The 19,157-nt window shown below is 45.5% G+C and overlaps 1 non-coding gene across 1 annotated transcript; it reads left to right on the top strand.

Annotated features, from left to right (window-relative positions):
- Window positions 1–13,426: 13,426 nt before the first annotated feature.
- Window positions 13,427–13,537, top strand: LOC121196718. Its single transcript, XR_005896149.1, has one exon. It is a non-coding gene; the product is annotated as a U5 spliceosomal RNA (small nuclear RNA).
- The last annotated feature ends 5,620 nt before the right edge of the window (window positions 13,538–19,157 follow it).

Genomic DNA, 19,157 nt, shown 5'->3' with positions numbered 1-19,157 from the left:
GCCCAGGAGAGTTGCTTGACTGAGGGTTAGGTTTAGGAGCGAACGGCAGGTAAGTTTCATGTTCCTGGAATTGGACCTTCATGCGGTAAGTACCTCAGACACATGCCCAGGAGAGTTGCTTGACTGAGGGTTAGGTTTAGGAGCGAACGGCAGGTAAGTTTCATGTTCCTGGAATTGGACCTCCATGCGGTAAGTATCTGAAACACATGCCCAGGACAGTTGCCTCCAGCATGGTACCTCTGGAAGTCATCTGTATTACAAGTTCCACAGGAGTTCCAGTGGCAGGATCTTCCATGGGTACTAAGTTCCACAGGAGTTCCAGGGGCACTAAGTTCCACAGGAGTACCAGGGGCACAAAGTTCCACAGGAGTACCAGGGGTACGAACTTCCACAGGAGTACCAGGGGCACAAACTTCCAGGGGCCTGGGATTAGGAGTATAGAGGTATAGAGGTTCTGGAGGGTCTTGGAAGTCAGGGAAGTTTGGCAGGATGTTATGCCCAGGATGAGGCACCCATCCCAGGTAAAGTCCCCAGCATGGTCCCCCTGGAATTGCAGGGTTCTTTGGCAAGATGTTATGCCCAGGATGAGGCACCCATCCCCAGGTAAAGTCCCCAGCATGGTCCCCCATGATCCTGGAGCTCCATGGAGACACTCTGTACATAAAAGATTCAGATTCAGAGAACTTTATTGTCATTCCTTCTACGTCAGGTACATATTAGGAACGAGATTACGTTGCACCAGCTCAGCAGATCGCAGTAGAAAAAGTTACAGAAAAATAAGTTACCATAAAAATAAGGATGAGAATAACATAAAAAAGAAAAGACATAAAGTATTTACAAATAACAAAGTAAGTATTTTCAGCGAGATTGTGCATAGTGGAGGTTGAGGACGGTAAGAATATACACATTTATATATACACAGATATATCTATATCTTTCCAAATATATACTTTTAAAAAAATATATATATTTATTATATTTATATATACATACAGCTATTTAATATTAATAGTAACATGTTTTTTTGTTTTTGTTTTTGTTTTATAAGTTCTAAGTATAAAAGTGAGCAAACTATTTCACATGGCAACTGTACCAGAAAAAAAAAGGAATTTCAATATGAAAAAGTGAAAAGTGTGGGTCAGTGTCCTGTTGGAAGGCTACAGAGCATTCAGGAGTCTGATAGCCTGTGGTATGAAGGAGTTGTGGAACCTAGTAGTTCTGCTTCTGATGCTGCAGTACCTCTTTCCAGAGGCCAGAAGAGAAAACAGTCTGTGATGTGGGTGTGAGTTGTCTCTGATGATGTTGTGAGCCCGAGACAGGCAGTGTTTGTGTCCAGTGTCCTGGACCGCAGGCAGAGAGGTCCCGATGATTTTCTCCGCTGTCCTCACCACCCTCTGGAGGTTTTTCCAGTCTGCAGCTGTGCAGCTGCCACACCACACAGAGATACAGTTTGTGAGTACGCTCTCTATGGTGCTTCTGTAGAAGGTGGTGAGGATGGGAGGGGGGAGGTGTGATCTCTTCATCCTGCGGAGGAAGTGTAAACGCTGCTGTGCTCGTTTCACCAGAGACATGGTGTTGTCAGACCAGGTTAGTTTATTTGTTAGGTGTACACCCAAGAACTTGGTACTCCCCACCACCTCCACAGCTGTGTTGTCGATTTGCAGTGGGTAGTGGCAGGACTGGTTCTTCCGGAAGTCCACAATCATCTCCTTCGTTTTGTCAACGTTGAGGATTAGACTGTTACTTCTGCACCAGTCCACCAGCTGCTCCACCTCCTGTCTGTACGCTCTGTCATCATTGCTTCGGATGAGGCCCACTACCGTTGTGTCATCCGCATACTTGATGATGTGGTTGGTAGTGGATCTGGAGACGCAGTCGTGGGTCATCAGAGTGAAGAGCAAAGGGCTCAGAACGCAGCCCTGAGGGGAGCCAGTGCTCAGCCTGATGACCGAGGAGGTGTTCTTCCCCACCCGGACAGACTGGGGTCGGTTGGTGAGGAAGTCAAGCAGCCAGTTGCACAGGGTGGTGTTGAATCCAAGTGTCATCAGTTTGCTCACCATGTTCTGGGGGATGATTGTGTTGAATGCTGAGCTGAAGTCCACAAACAGCATTCTCACATGGGTATTTTTCTCCTCCAGATGTTGATAGCTCAGGTGGAGAACAGAGGAGATGGCATCCTCTGTTGAGCGGTTAGAGCGGTAAGCAAACTGACAGGAGTCGAAATTGGGAGGGAGTTTGGTGACCATGTGCTGCCTGATGATCCTCTCGAAGCACTTCATCATGATGGGGGTGAGTGCAACGGGGCGGTAGTCATTTAAACAGGAAACTGCAGGGTTTTTTGGTACTGGCACAATTGTGGCTGTCTTGAAGCATGATGGCACAGTTCCCTGGTTCAAAGAGCTGTTGAAGATGTCTGTCAGAACCGGGGCCAGCTGGTCTGCACACTCCTTGAGCAGCCGACCAGGTATATTGTCTGGTCATGCTGCTTTCCGGGTGTTGATGTTCTTTAAGGACCTGCGGACTGCCACTGCTTTGAGCTTCAGTGCCTGTTCATCTGGGTGGGGCTCTGCCTTCTGTGCTGGTGTCGTGTTCAGTGCCTCAAACCTGCTGAAGTGTTTGTTCAGTTCATTTAGGAAGTCAGTGTCATCCTTACAGGGCACCTGGGCTGCTCTGTAATTTGTGATGGCCCGGATACCCTTCCACATGTTCCTGGTGTTGGTGGGGTCGTGGAAATATTCCTGGATATTCTGTCCGTGTGCGCGCTTTGCTGCCCTGATGGCTCGGTTGAGGTTGGCTCTGGCTGTTCTGAGGGCCGTCGAGTCTCCAGATTTAAAAGCATCGTTACGTGCTTTCAACATAACACGCACCTCTGTGGTCATCCAGGGTTTGTGGTTGGCCCGGGTTGTGATGTTCCTGATGATACTGACGTCCTCCATGCACTTCTGTATGTATCCTGTTACAGTTGTTGCATACTCCTCCACATTGATGTGCTGGTCTATTGTTGCTGCTGCTCTGAACATGTCCCAGTCTGTGCTTTCAAAGCAGTCCTGTAGAGCTTCCATGGCTCCTTCTGGCCAGACCCTCACCTGCTTCACCGACGGTTTCTCTCTAATCAGCAGGGGCCTATATGCTGGAATAAGCCTGACGGAGAGGTGGTCGGAGGAGCCGAGGTGGGGGTGGGGTACTGCTCTGAATGCCTCTTTGATGTTACTGTAGGCAAGGTCCAGTGTATTTTTCCCTCTGGTTGCAAAATTCACATATTGGTGGAAATTAGGGAGAACAGTTTTCATGTTGGCCTGATTAAAGTCCCCAGCAACGATGAATACTCCCTCAGGGTGTGTGTTTTGCAAGTTGCTGATGGAGCGATAGAGAATGTTTAGAGCCTCTCTGGTGTTAGCGCTGGGGGGGATGTAAACAGCTGTGAGGTAGACATTGCTAAATTCCCAGGGCAGGTAAAACAGACGGCATTTCACAGTCAGAAACTCTACATCCTGAGAGCAGTGAGTGGATATGGCAGTACCGTTGTTGCACCATCTGTTGTTGGTATAGATGCATACACTACCACCGCTGGATTTGCCAGTCAGCTTACGGCTCCTGTCCAGCCGGAAAACAGTTAGCCCCTCCATGCTAACGGCCGCGTCTGGAACGGATGGTTGTAACCACGTCTCCGTCAGAATAATGGCGCTACAGTCTCTCACCTCCCTTCTTGTTGTGAGGTCCAGTTGTAGGTAGTCCAGTTTTGTTTCGAGGGAGCGTACGTTGGTGAACAGGATGGACGGTAGCGGGGTCCTGCATGGGTTAGCCTTTAGCTTGGCTGTTAGCCCCCCTCGGCAGCCTGGCTTCTGTTTCCTATAGCGCCGCTTGTGTCTCCTCCAGCAGTGGCCGGTGTGTGTGGTTGGTCTCGCTGCTGCGTAGGCCGCTGGGGTGTCCCACCGTAGCGGTCCGTGGTTGCGACGTAGCAGTCCGTAGTTGCGAAGACGCTCCGTTGCTGCGGCATCTACACTACCATATTTACTGTACAGTTGTAATTCTAGTAACGACTTACGTTCATACGTTAGACTGTTTGTCGCAGGCTGAAGGTTACGCTGAAAATACGTAGAAGGAGCAAAAAAAACAGGATCACTATCGCGAGCCGGTACAGCTGCTGCTGAGCAGAGCGCCGCCATAAAAGGTTCCTGCATGATCCCCCTGGAAGTCCAGGGGCCTTTGGCATAATGTTAAGCCTCGGATCAGGCACCTATCCCTGGGTAAGGGATTAAGGTTAGGGTACCTACCTCAGACACATGCCCAGGACAGTTGCTTTACTGAGGGGATAGAGGTTAGGAGTGAAGGGTGGGTAAGTTCAAGTTCCAGGAAATGGACTTCCATGCGGTAAGTACCTCAGATACATGCCCAGGACAGTTGCCTGAAAGAGGGCAAAGTTTAGGAGCGAATGGCGGGCAAGTTTCATGTTCCTGGAATTGGACCTCCATGCGGTAAGTACCTCAGACGGATGCCCAGGACAGTTGCCTGACAGAAGGCAAACGTTAGGAGCGAACGGCGGGTAAGTTTCACTTTCCTGGAATTGGACCTCCATGCGTTAAGTACCTCAGACAGATGTCCAGGACAGTTGTTTGACTGAGGGTTAGGTCTAGGAGCGAACGGTGGGTAAGTTCACATTCCTGGAATTGGACCTCCATGCGGTAAGTACCTCAGACACATGCCCAGGACAGGTGCTTGACTGAGGGTTAGGTTTAGGAGTGAATGGTGTTACCCACCATTCACTTTTGTGGAAATATGGTCATAAACCATTGGCAATGTGTTTTAGTAAGTTTTTGTCTTTTGATTGTTCTAAATAATGAACCATTAATATTAGAACAGTCTTTTATTAGAACAAAATATAATATGAAAACACAACAGTACATCAAAGGTAGCATGATTACAAAGAAAGAACAAAGAACATGATTACTTTCACAGAGACTCTTCCGTTTCTGAGTCAGGCACCTTATTATAATCAAACGAGCCATCGTCAGACCATGACTCCAACGGGCTACACGATACCTCGCTGTGTGTGTCCTCTCCCTCTGAGGCCTCGCTGCTGGTGCCATCACCCTCTGATGCCTCGCTACTGGCTGATGTGTCTGTCTTCCTTGAGGGGCCCGGGACCACCTCCATATCTCCCTCCTCATCCAAAGTCAATGTCAGTTGGCGTCTTATTTCCTCTGGATCTGCAGGCTGCCCCCCCAGGTGTAACCTCAGCAGTATCCTCCGCCCTCTTCCCCTCTTCCTCCTGGCCCTCCACCTCAGAGTCCCCCTGCTGGAAGTTTTCTTCCTGCTGCTGCTGCTCCTCCTGCTCCTCCTCCCCTTCCTCCTCCTGACTCTCCGCAGGGGAGTCCTCAGGGTTAGGGTCTCCTCCTTCCTCCTCCTCCTTCTCCTCCTCCTGCTCCTGGCTCTCCACTCCTGATGATTTTGAAAGAAAGTGAGTTAGGTTAGGTACATTTAGTTTAGGACTAGATAGCAAGAATATGCAATAGCTATAGAGCTATCATTACACACTCTATAAGACTGACCTTGTACTGTCACTGGCCGGTGGACAGCATCTATTAATGACCGCAGGATACTCAGTCTCACTGACCGTCCCTGCTGTGGTGTTGTTTCTGGGCTGACCACGTAAAATTTACGGGCTGTTTTGGGGTCATGGCACATGCTCCTATTCACTCTCTCTGTCTCCTCAGAGGTCAGAGAGCTGTCAACCTGTAGGAGAGTAGGTGAACATCATCACCACTTTCAAAGGCATATATATATATATATATATATATATATCATGGGACACACATATGGTCATGTTATTGCTATGGAATAGGCACTATTGTTAAAAGTAACACACCCATGTTGATATCGCCGTGCGAACGTCTTGTAGAGTTGGGGCCCCTGGAAGACCAAAGTTTTTCCATGCTTTGGTGAAGTAGAGGCCCATTTTTTCCATTTCCTTACCAGATCTGGTAAAGAAAAAGGTTTTGGGACGTTTTCTGAAGCCAGGCAGGAGTGGCCTCACATTGCCAAAGGCCTTAAGGTGTCCCATCATGGCTTTAGTGACTGTGATCATGGCCGGGCCGAACGTCTCAACTGTCTTGTGATCAGCCACCTGTGAAAGTAAGAAGTAGAAAAAAAGTTTATAAAAAAGCAACTTACATTTAGATGACAACTTTACAACAGTGTGTTATGCCCCAGAGAGTGGCTTGGCTGAGGGGAAAATTTATGGCTTGATGGTAAGTTGATGTTCTGTAAAAGGGACTTTAGATTCCTGAAATGCTACTTTATAAGACCTCCATGCGGTAAGTACCAAAGAGACATGCCCAGGACAGGTGCTTGTCCGAGGGGATAGAGGTAAGGAGTGAAGGGTGGGTGAGTTCAAGTTCCAGGAAATGGACCAGCGTGCGGTAAGTACCAAAGAGACATGCCCAGGACAGCTGCTTGACCGAGGGGATAGAGGTTAGGAGTGAAGGGTGGGTGAGTTCAAGTTCCAGGAAATGGACCAGCGTGCGGTAAGTACCAAAGAGACATGCCCAGGACAGCTGCTTGACCGAGGGAATAGAGGTTAGGAGTGAAGGGTGGGTGAGTTCAATTCCCGGAAAAGGCACTATATGTTCCAAGTATTCTACGTCATAAAACTTACATCATTAATAAGTAAACAACTCACCCTGATTGCGAAGCTCTTTTTGTATACCTGGGCTTTGGACACATCGTCTGTGGTCAAGCCCAGGAAGACGCACTTTCTGTGGCCCGTTGTGGCAGCCATAACCCCCACCAACAGACCAACAGCTTGGGCCAGGTAGCGCATGTTGCTCGGGTCTGTCCTGAGGTCACGGATGGCAAGCTCAAGGTCGTTTTCTGCCAGCTTTATGAATGACAGAATGTCCTTGCTTGCCATCAGTTTAGCTGTAGAAAAACCAGGATAAGTTACAGTCACATCAGAGTTATAAAGAATAAACCATTTTAACTTCTTTGCATTGAAACAAACCTTTCTTTATTTTTTTATATTCCAATCTCTGCAGGACGATTTGTGCCCCTAACCCCTTCTTCCACGCAGCCAACTTGTCCAAAATGTACGTGATGGTTTTAATTGTCACCCATACTCCAACATTAGCCAGCCTCACGAACTTCAGGAACGCCTCAGTGTCTATAAGGACATGTTTCTGGCTCGTGGGCTTCAGTGTGGAACTGAGTTGATTGAGGTACCTGATGACCAAATGATGGAATTGATGAGCATTGTAAACATGGTATCAGGCCGGGCTCGGACCAGGGACTCAAAAGCAACAACTCGACGCTGGCTCCGGTGAGTAAAAGGAAGGTTTATTAACGAGCAGGGGTCGGTACACGGTAGTCAGAAGAATAAGGCAAAGGTATCCAAATCGCTAGGCAAACTCAGAAACACAAGGGGAAAACTGGGTCAAAAAACACTAGAAAAAACACACGAGGAAAATAATGCTGGAACGCTTGCCACAAGGACGAAGACGAACTGGCAGGGAACAAAGGGGAAGACACGACTTAAATACTAGAGGGGGTGGAGAGACAATGGGGAAACAGGTGCAACACATTAGGGCGGGGCCAGGTAATCAAACAGGTGGGAAACACAGGAGGGCAGGAAGTAATTCTGAAACGAGACAGAGGTTAGAACAACAAAGTAAAACGGGCACACAAACTAGGAGGGCAGAGAGGAATGAAAGCCATAACCTGATTCAGGGGCTAGACGTGACACATGGTGATGATTGTTATGACTTGGATTTGGAGAAGACAAAGCAGAGCTACATACCCATTCAGTTTTACCATGTCGTTTAAAAACAACAGGGTCATATTTATGTCAGTGCCCCTTCCTGACATATAGAGGAGGAACTTTCTGACATAAGCTTTCCTTTGTTTAATGTTCCTCAATGCTTTTGGTGATGCTTTGGGCCCTAAGAGGGTTGCTTCAAATAAGTCCAGCAGGTAGTCTAAAAGAAAATGGTACTGTCTTACTACAAGAGTGGGATGTTCATAGTCTCCTTGTAAACAGCAGTAATACTCACCGAAGTTGGGTGTGAGGCTCCCACGTCTAGTGGCCGGAGCAGCCACGGCACCCTCCCTGCGGGTGTGTGGAGCAGAGGACGGAGCAGCGGATGTACTTGCCACAGGCTGTGGCATGGTTGAGGCAGGGCTAGAGCAGGGACTGCTGGCTGCGGAGGCAGAAGGTGTGGCAGGCTGTACAGCACAGAGTTGCTGTGTGACAGTCTGAAGGTGGTCCACCTCCTCCAACAGCTTTTTCAGTCTGTCTTTGATGGACTGCAACCCATTCACCACGTAGGTCAGGGTTGCTCCAGTCTGTGCAGGCAGTTGTGGTGGAGGTGGAGATTGGGGTGCAGGGGTTGTTGCCCCCGGAGTCCCCAGGGGTTGTGTGGGTGGAGCTGGGGGTGGTGGTGGTGGTGGTGGTGTTTGCGGTGGTGGTGGTGGTGGTGGTCTGGTTAGGGCCCGGAGCCTTTCTTTTATGGCAGCTTTCTTGGCCTTCAGCATGAGAGTGGTCATGCGCTTTCCCTGTGGGAAGAAAATGAAATGATTGAACGAAAAAGGAAACAAGAATATGGTTTATGTTTTCCGTGAATTTGTCGTGTATCATACTGGGGTTCTCCCATGCGCAGAGATGAGGTGCTTGTCCAGCCTGGCGTAGTCCTTGTTTGACCCGCACTCTTTTATGGGGCACCTCAGTTTCCCAGCATACTGCAGATTTTTTTTACTTATGATGAGACGCCTCTTTTGGACGTCTTTTATATCATGCTTGTCCTGCAAATGGCGGGACAGGGAGGCATAACATCCGCCGCACTTGGGGCACTTGTTTTTTGCCTAGGGTACAGGAAGGCATGGCAATGTAAAATGTTTGAAATTTTTATCAATGTCCACAAATGTTGATGAGCAACATTGATTTTCAGGTAAGTCTACATCCAGGAAGAGCACGTCTACATCCAGGATAATGACCTTATACATCTACAGGAAAGAACACGTCAGGTAAGTTGACATCCGGGAAGAGCACGTCTACATCCAGGAAAATGACCTTATACATCTACTTGAAAGAATATGTCAGAAATATTTATCTACAACAAGAGCACATCTACATGAAATAATTGGGTTCTTACCTTCATCTTCGCCAGGTTCTAAATGCAGGTGAAAATCGCTCATATTTATATGGGGCTCAGGTTGGACACACCCACTTGGAACCAGGTGACACCAAGTTATTTTTCCGTAAAAATTACCGACCAATTCCAGGAATTCGACCTGATAACATGAAAGCTTTCGGAAACGGATGTACATTGGTTAAGTGACACAGACACATGCCCGGGAGAGTTTCGTGAGGGGGGGCGTTTTAGAGAGAACAGTGGGTAAGTTCAAGTTCCGGAAGTACCACCGGGCTGTATTGTGGAATTCCAACTTTTCGACTCGTGGTCTCGCCCAAAGGAATTTTTGGTGTGAAAATGATTACACGGTCTCTTGCTGCCAAACAAAGAAGTGCAAAAGTCCAGTTTTTTTAAAAAAGGTTTTATTAGTTGAAAAAGCCAAATATAACGACATCAAACGCTTTGATAATTATGCAGGAAGTGTGAAATATTTATTTTTGCCGTTTTCAGACATCTAAACTGTATAATGTAGAAGTTATAAGGGTGTTAGTAAAATTCCATATAAGCGACGCCCCGGCGCCAAGAATTCTACCGGATTTTTTACTAACCCCGAGCTAACGGATCATAATTAGGGTTGGGCTTTCAGTTATGATGGTTAAGGTTACGTCAGGTTATAGGTTAAGGGGCAAGGGAATGCATTATGTCAGCAAGTGTTCTCACAAAATATAAGTACCAGAATGTGTGTGTGTGTGTATGTCATGTTTCTTTTAGATCTCGTTTCCCATTTTCAGGTGTTTAATATGTATAATGGAGCAGTTATGCGGGTGTTAGTAAAATTCCACATAAGCGACGCTGCAACGCCGAGAATTCTTCTGAATTTTACGCTAACGGCGAGCTAGCAGGGTATAATGGGGGTAGGGGAGTAGTAGTTAGGTTAGGATTATGGATTTGTTTTTAATTTCTCAATCCACAGTCTCCCCTGTCGCTTTTCTGTTGGCCCTCTGTCCAAATGGCACACGTCTGGATGCCTGTTTTTCAGATGCTGTAACAACTGCATCTGGAAATGTTGTGCCAGGGAGGTGGTCAATCTGCACTCTACAAAAGTGCGGATGTGCTGTTGAAGTCATGTTAATACAGTTTTCCCCGTTTCCCCCACACACACACATCTTCCCTCAGGAACCACAAACAATGCAATAAGTCAGATTAGAGCTGTGGAGGCTGGACTCGCCCATTACTGGTCGTCCAGCAACCCATGTGGATTAAATAGGAACTTCCTTTGGTTCTTCTGCGTCCTGGTTCCTGTCCTGGGACCACTGCTCAACTGCTTCGGTGGAGGACACGGCAACAGGACTTAAGGGAGCGAGAGGTGCCTAGGTTTACTATTCAGTGGATGTGAGAAGTCTACTGGGTACCCTCTCTGTCCCTGTGAAAACAATTGATCTGCGACTTGAATATACTTTAAGAAATGTGCCTGGAATGGTATTTGACTTTATGCAGTATTGCATGTGTTTATCTTTGGTTTAGACTTAGATTTTGGTGAGTAGTCTTTTATTGTTTGTATTTATTTTATCAAAAAAACTCTTTATGTCCAGGAAATTAATTTCATTTGGGTGTATATTTTATTTTCATTGAAGGGTAGTGATTGTTGGAAATGCTAATAAACTCATGAAAACTATCTGACCCGTGTCCCCCGTCTCCTGTGATGTCATCAAGGAAGCGTCACTGGAAGGTGGGTTTTAATTGACCTTTGGCTAACCTCTCTCGCTCCCGTTCGCTCATCTAAAAGCTAGCATAAAGAGGAGCATGCCTGTGTCCCCTCGCTGTGCTCTCCACCTGTGAGTATTGTTGGTTAGTTTATACAGAATAGTTACATTCCAGACTTATTTCGGACATTTATAGATCGGTTGAAAATGTCGGATGGAGAGCCCCCGGGCAGATCGCTCTCTATCGGCGGACCGAGACCTCTGCCTACGGCCGGAGAAGCAACAATAGACCTGGATGGGAGGTAAGTGGGGTTAGAGTTAGGAGGAGGAGGAGAGGGGAAAAGGTCAATTACGGGAGAGGGTAAGGTAGGGGGAGAAGGGGAGGGGTGGGTCCGAGGTCTCGGATCATTCGCCTCGGGCTGGGGGCCCCAGTCCACGGCTCCCGGAAGCCCTCCTCCAGCGTCCTGATTAAGCTGTGAATAAATCATAAATTTATTTGTGATTCTGTGCACCAGAGCCGGAATATGCATCCATCTGTCTCCGGGATCCAGTGGATATTATCCACTGCTGTAAAAAACTGGTTTGACGGCAGTGGCCCCAGGAAAGGGAGATGACTGGAAATGAACTTGTTAATGACATTCAGGTTGTTCTGTTGTTCCTGTGGGAGGAGAGGTGAGTAATTAATGATGGGGAAAAGGATGTTTGCGTTAGGGAAAACCGATTGGGCTTTCCTGTACACGAGGCATAGTTGTTTAATAGAATCAGAATCAGAAAACTTTATTGCCAGGTATGTTACACATACAAGGAATTTGACGTGGTGTTGTTGGTGCAAAAAACAAATGAATTGGACTGACAAGTCCCATAACACACAAAGTTGAACAAGAAAAAAAGTTTTAATACTAAAATAAGAGAAAGAAGAAAGAAACGGTTAAGATTTGAATCCCCCAAGAACCAAATGGGTTTTTTTCTTTTAAAGTTCCAGTCCAGGATTTTTCTCCCCTTCCTGGCCTTGTGCTGGCACGGGAGATACACCGCCCCCAGCGAGTGGCCGGTGGCGAGCGCACCCGCTGCCCCAGTCAACGGCTCATCTGTGTGGTGCCCAGAGGTCGAGGCAGTGTTCACCGGGGGTCCCGCCGAGGTGTTTTGGGTGGGCTCAGACTGGGTCACTCTGCCATGCAGGTCACTATGATTATACTTTTGTGACCCTTGAGTCATCATGTTTACTCCCACCACTTTCGGACAGGTTTCGCCCCCGTGTGGGATTGGATTTGTTCAATGTTTAGTATCTGGGGGTTGTTCTCTCTTATTGCCACATTTGAGTAAGTGAATCTAGCCTCATGATAGGATTTTCCTTCCCTTGTGTGTTTTTGTTTAAATTTTGTTGTTGTTGTTTGGAGGCAGCCCTCACTCTTATTTCTTTTTTCTATAGAGGATCTCCTCATCCTGTTGACTGGTCATCATCTTCAAATGAAGGTGACTGCGACCTTTGTTCCCTATCCTGTCCACGCCAGAGGGAGTGCTGAGGGGCCGCCGGGCGGGAGGCTGGGGGAGCTCGTGTAGCTGGAGGATTTTGGATTATCTCCCCAGTAGGGAGACACACAATAGGCGAGAGGGTCAGTGGGGGAGGAGCATCTCTTAATCTCTCTGTAGAGATAATTTCATCTATTCTCTCCCCCACAGGTGTTGACTGGGAATTTCTCAAGCCAATCTGATTCAGACTGTTTCTGTTACTAGGTGGTTCACCGTCACCTAATTGTTGTGCTTCTGTTGGCGTCTCCCCACCCCCTGTCTGCTCACCCATCACGTTGAGCTGAAATAGTGGCACTCCCTGTGGCTCAGGCGGGAGCGGGAACTCCTCCCTGTCCTCCAGACCTGGGTTGGATGGAGTGTCTCCCGGAGACTCCACAGAAGATGGAGGCAGCGAGTCCGAGATATGGGAGGGCTCCGAGTGGCACTCAAGAAAAGCACGAGCAGTTTCAATTGTTGACTGGGTCAATCTGGTTTTATACCGCTTTTTATACCGCTTTTTTTACCCTTTGGTGGAGTTTGGGTGAAGATAGCCTTATCAATGATAGTCTTGTGATGAATGGCTTGAATCCTCCCCGGATCCCAAGTTGATTCTTCTCTCCAGGATCCCCTTACCCTAACCCTATGGTTAGGGTAAGGGCTAGGGAATGCATTGTGTCAGCAAGTGTCCTCACAAAGATATAAGTACCAGTATGTGTGTGTGAGTGTGTGTGTGTTTGTCCTTTGATGCCTTTGACGTATCAACATTCTACAGTCTGATGTCAGAGGCTGCAGTAAGTGGACACACAGCCAGAGACAAGTTCAGAAGTCAAACAGGAGCAGAAACAGTTGGACTGGACAGGACTTGTTCATGATTTAGGAAGAAAGAAGCACTCAGATATTTCTGCACAATTATTGACAAGGAAGGGAGGAGCTACTGCTGTTACAAGGACAAGAGGAAACTACAGGAAAGTCCAGATCAGCTCAATCAGGGGAGGCTGGGATTTAGCACGCGGCAAGCCAAGGGAGGCGTACCACGACGGTGGTTGCTGGGACGACTAGGGTCCTCAGCTGCTCTCTGAGACAGGCCTGTTCTGACTCTTGTTTCTCTTCATAACGCACAAGTCTTTCGCCTTTTACTAAAGACTTCCGTGGAGAGGAACACCAATGAGTTGAAGTTATTTTTGGCTTGGCCTTATGGCTGAGCTTCTTGAGTTGGTGAAAAGTCAAACATCTTTATAGAGCGCCACAAGTGTGAGCTTGTGGTTTAAACACACACACACACACACACACACATATACAGACAGACAGACAGACAGATAGATAGATAGATAGATAGACACACTTCATGAATTCATGACACTTCACATCATCAACATGAGCAGAGATGGAAACATCAAAGGACACACACACACATACTGGTACTTATGTCTTTGTGAGGACACTTGCTGACATAATGCATTCCCTAGCCCTTACCCTAACCCTAACCAAAACCCAATTCTAACCCTGAAACCAAGTCTTAACCCTCAAACAGCAACATGAACACAGATGGAAACACTGCAGAGCTGCTTTGGATGGTTTAACAGGTAGAGATCATCAAATAATGGAATGACCTGATACCTTCATCTGTATCCATAAACACATGGAGGAAATCTCCCAAACACAAACCACAATGTGATTCACAGCTAACAAACACACTTGCATGTAAACTCTCACACCAGCATAAAAATAAGTCATTGTTTTAGGATCTGAAGAAGAAGATCCAGGTTGAAGGAGATCAGGAGACAGGAGCCCCACAACAGAAGAGAGAGAAAAGCCAACAGGAGAACACTGTTTCTTTTACAGGCTGTTGGTATAAGATTTGAAGGAGAACAGGATTAAAATGCAGAGAAATACTGAGGCAAGCTGGATGAGTGAGGTGGGTCATTAATGGATGAAATGGAGGCCAAGAATTCATCAATACAGAAGATTAAACATGAGGGAAGCTAAAATACAAAACCAGGAACTAAACAGATTCTACACTGCAGGGAAAGCCAGGCATGGCTTCAGCCTGTGTTTCATCTGTTCGTGTGTTGTTGTGTAATTTGTGGAAATGTTTATAAGAGCTGTATATCCAGTATTGAATGCTGTGAAGTGGTTGAGGCCGTGTAGGATTTAACACTATTTGGTCATAACTGTCAGGAAGCTTTGTTACAGTCAACAATACTGTAATGTGAGAACACACATCTGTTCAGTTAATGTGGTACTACTTTACCTGTTAACCCCTGTGTTCACAGCCATGCTAACAATAAATATGCTGCTAACTTTAAACATTTATTTATTGGTCACTTTTTAAATAGTTTGACAGCAACATGAATTTCCCTGTTTTATAAAAGCAAATTCTTTTCTCACTGAAGCAATAATTGTGTGTTTATTCAATAAGAGTATCTGTGTTTGTTGAAGGTAGAAATACATGGCACTGGAGGAAGAATTTCATTTCAGTAAAGTCAACAACGGTAGTTTCAGGTTGAGCAAATTAAAAAATCTCTTGCATTATGTTGCCTTATAAATTTGAGTTTTCTCAACATTTTAGTTTTTACAGTGTACCAACGCCCCTGCCTTGACCTGCTCAGCTTCCCTACTCTCACCCCTACCCTCAACACTCAGATTCTGGTTCCTACCTCTGCTTCACAAAGACTCTGTGGCTCATGTCCCCTTGAGTGACTCTTTGTTTGGATTCTTTGTTCCGTGGTTTATTTGTTTGGATTTGGACATTTCCTGTTTTACTGTGAAATTACTTACCTAGTGTGTTGGTGTTTTACTCTCTGTCTTTATGTCTTTTTCCCTCTTCTGTGATTGTCTGTCCCGCCCTGATGTCCTTCACTTGTTACACAGTTCCCTTCATTCCTCTGAGTTTCCTCATGCCTCTGCTTAGTTCCTGTTCATGTTTTGGTTTTGCCTCTTGTTCTGATTCAGAGAGTTGTTGTCTAGTGGTGTTCCTGCCAGTCATCATGGTCTGCTCATCTACTTGCAAACCTGCTGTTCTGTTATTAAAATATCTTCACTTTACCATCCTGGAGTCAGCATTTGGGTCCAACCTAACTGATCCATTACACATATGTGGCTGTGATCCCAGGCAGATTCTGACTCTGATCACAAAAAGAGTTATTGTAACTCAAATATGCAGTCAGCTCTGCTCCAAACTTCATGTTTGATGATAGTCCTGGCCTGAAGACACCTATAGGCCAGTATCCAGTTATAGTCATAGCACCATTTACTGGCAACAGGAATTGTCATGTTTTATACTTTGATGTACTCGTCCTAGCAGGTTGACCAGATCCATTTAAACACTAGGACAGAAAAGCACATTGATTATTCTACATTGTAAAGCTTGTCTGAAGTCACAATAACAGGGGCCCCATTATGGTCTTTCTGCACACACATCTGCCATCATTAAAGATACAAATATGAAACTGGTGGAAACAGTAAGTGATATTTATCTCATGGGTTCTGTCTCAGACAGTCATACAAATTCAGAGCCATGTAATATGACCTGTTATTATTACTGTTACTAGGACTTGAAAACCAATGGGTGGAACAAAAGGTGTCAAAGAATCACTCTGATAAGTAGGACTTAAATCAGCTTAGTGAAGTTCCTTTGATGCCAATTAATAGTTTCAGTCTCTGATGATCAGTGGTGTCAAATGCAACATTAAGATATGACAAGTACAGAGACAAGTTCTTTGTCTGATGTACTTAAAAGGTCATTTATAACCTCAGAGTTATTTTTAATCAAGACTTGTCCTTTAACTCCCTCATCAAAGAAACTTCAAGGAAACTTTTTTTCACCTCCTTAATGTGACAACAATCAGAAACATCCTGTCTCAGAATGATGCAGAAAAACTGCTCCATGCTTTTGTTACCTCTAGGCTGGACTATTGCAATTCTATTGTTATCTATTATAATCTAAAGACTCTCCAGCTGATTCTAAATGTTGCAGTGTGAGTACTGACAGGAACAAGGAAAAGAGTGTCAGTGTGGTGTGTTCAGAGTTGTAGTTACTGACAGGGACCACTGGAGGGCAGTGATCATGGTAGTTTCTCTGTGAACAGTCCAGTTCCATCCACATTAATGTGAAGCCTGAATGTTTGTGTTGAAGACATCACTGTTGATAAGATAAGATAAACCTTTAATAGTCCCACAATGGGGAAATTGCACTGTTACAGCAGCAGAAAAAACACTCAGGATTTACACAATAATACACAATAATAATAAATACTATAAACAGTAAACCGTATGAAAAAAGAAGAAGAAGAAGGCTGCACATATAGCACCAGTTTTTAAGTCCAGAACAGAGTATGTGTGCAAGTGGTTTGTGTGCATGTGGTTTGCTCAGCACAGCTGGTTGTACAGTCTAACAGCCGCAGGAAGGAAGGACCTGCGATAACGCTCCTTCACTGTCTTGGGGTGAAGCAGCCTCTCACTGAAGGAGCTGCTCAGTGCAGTCAGTGTGTCCTGCATGGGGTGGGACTCATTCACCATCATTGATGATAGCTTTGCTACCATCCTCCTCTCTCCCACCACCTGCTCTGGGTCAAGGGAGCAACCCAGGACTGAGCTGGCCTTCCTGATCAGTTTGTCCAGTCTCTTCCTGTCCGCCGGAGAGATGCTGCTGCTCCAGCAGACCACACCATAGAAAACGGCTGATGCCACAACAGAGTCAAAGAAGGACCTGAGGAGCGCCCCCTGCACTCCAAAGGACCTGAGTCTCCTAAGAAGGTAGAGCCTGCTCTGACCCTTCTTGTATAGGGCATTAGTGTTATCAGTCCAGTCCAGTTTATTGTTCAGGTGAACACCCAGGTACCTGTAAGAGACACCCAGGTACCTGTAAGAGAAATGGAGAATTTAGTTCCATTGGAGCTCAGCTGATTCAACTGATCAATATAATGAAAACATCAAACAGCAGCAGAGTGTGTGTGTGTTCACACTGGGAGTCATGAGGAGGTTTCATGTCTTAATAACACTTCAGCATGTGAACTTCAGTCTGACCGAGACTCAGTCCAACCAGTCACACATATTTGCATAGTGGACAGACGACACACCCACACACACACACACACACACACCTCCCTGGCCAAAGCCTTGCAGTTTACTTTCATTTTGACCAAACCTTGTGGAACAGATGATTTTCTCCATCTGAAGGTAAATGTCAGCAGTTTGAATGTTTTACTCATCAACACTCTTGTTACCTGGGATTTCTGACCTTTGAGTTATTGAGGGTTTTTTTCGGGGGGGTTTTTTTGTGTGTGTTTGTCAGTCAAAGTGCGCGCACCCTCACACAAGAAGCTGAGGAAAAAGAAGCTTGAACTGAAGAACTAAGAGCCTTTCCTACAATGACAGGAGAGAGGTGCAGAGGGATGAAGTTCATGGGAATAACTGAGTAAGTGGAGCTCTTGATTGGTTTGATTTGTCTTCATTAAAGGGACATGGTTTTCTCTAGTTTGTGTAAAATGTTGACAATGACGTCACTAGTTCTTCTGGTTATTTTAGCTGGAGAAACTGCTTTATTACCAGTGTTTTACAGTTGGATGGAGTGTGTTTAAATCAGGAGGAGGTTTGAAACAGTCGTCATCTCAAACTGAAATATCAGCTTGGAAACTTGAGACGAGTAAAGATGGCCGTCTATTCATGAAACTTTTATGTGTGTAAGCAGGAAAAGAAACTGTGAGGAGTCTACAAGTCAGATTAGTGAAAATGTTAAAGTCCTGATGAAAAGTACATCAATATCAAAAGTACATAATATCGTCTGTAAAGTACTTTACAGACGATATTGAACCATGGTGAAATTACAGGATATGGTCATGGACCTCCTTCTCAGAGCAGGAGGAGCAGCTGAGATTTCTACAGAGGAAATGATGGAGATGATGATTCATGTAAAACATTTGAAGTTAAGGTTTTAGTCTCTTGGAGATACAGAATGTTCACTGAATAAAAGCTTTGTCACACTTTTGGATCCAAGCAGATAAAAACATTTTTCAAGTTGACCAACTAAATCGCCACAGTAACTGCAACTGTAACTACATTTTCTCTGTCTGAAGGTAAATGTCAGCAGTTTTAATGTTTTATACATGAGCACCACCTGTTGTTACCTGAGTTTTCTGACGTTCATGTTTTTGTGGGGTTGTCGTGGAGATGTTGTTAAACCTGGAGTTACTGTGCCAAACCCAAATCCTGCTTCGTAGTACAGGCCTCAGGCCTCTGGTCCTCCTCCAACAGGAACTAGGTTCTTTATGTAAAATTGTACTTAAATGTGATCAATGATTAAATTAAAGAGATTTCATTTTAAAAAAGTTTTAAAATTATTGTAAAGGCTGTATTGAAATTGTCTGTCTTTTATTTTGAAAAGCATGTGCAAGTTGTTTGGAATCTAATACTTTAGTAGTGAAAAGTAACTCAGTACTTTGATTGCAGTGCTGCACTGAAACTCCAGTGTTTCCATTTTCTGCTTCTTTATACTTTGACTTCACAACTTTTCAGAGGGAAATATTTCACTGTTTTACTACATTTATTTCACAGCTACAGTTACTTTTCAGATTAAGATCTAAAAAAAACCCCAAATGAGTCTGTTCTGCATGATCAGCACTTTTACTTTTGACAGTTTAAGTATATTTTACTGATTACACTCGTGTACTTTTACTCAAGTGAAATTAGAAAGCAGGATTTTTAGATTGTGTCGGATAAAACCAGTGGATCTCAGTCTGTGTGTCAGTCAATAGAAATGCTCGTCCCTGGATCCTGTGTGTACTGCTCTGCACTTCACTGCAGCTTCATGACCCCATCTAGTGGA

Source organism: Toxotes jaculatrix, chromosome 16, assembly GCF_017976425.1.
Source record: "Toxotes jaculatrix isolate fToxJac2 chromosome 16, fToxJac2.pri, whole genome shotgun sequence".
Lineage (NCBI taxonomy): Eukaryota > Metazoa > Chordata > Actinopteri > Toxotidae > Toxotes > Toxotes jaculatrix.
Note: the sequence above shows the minus strand (reverse complement) of the source record. Positions and strands in the feature narration are given on the sequence as shown.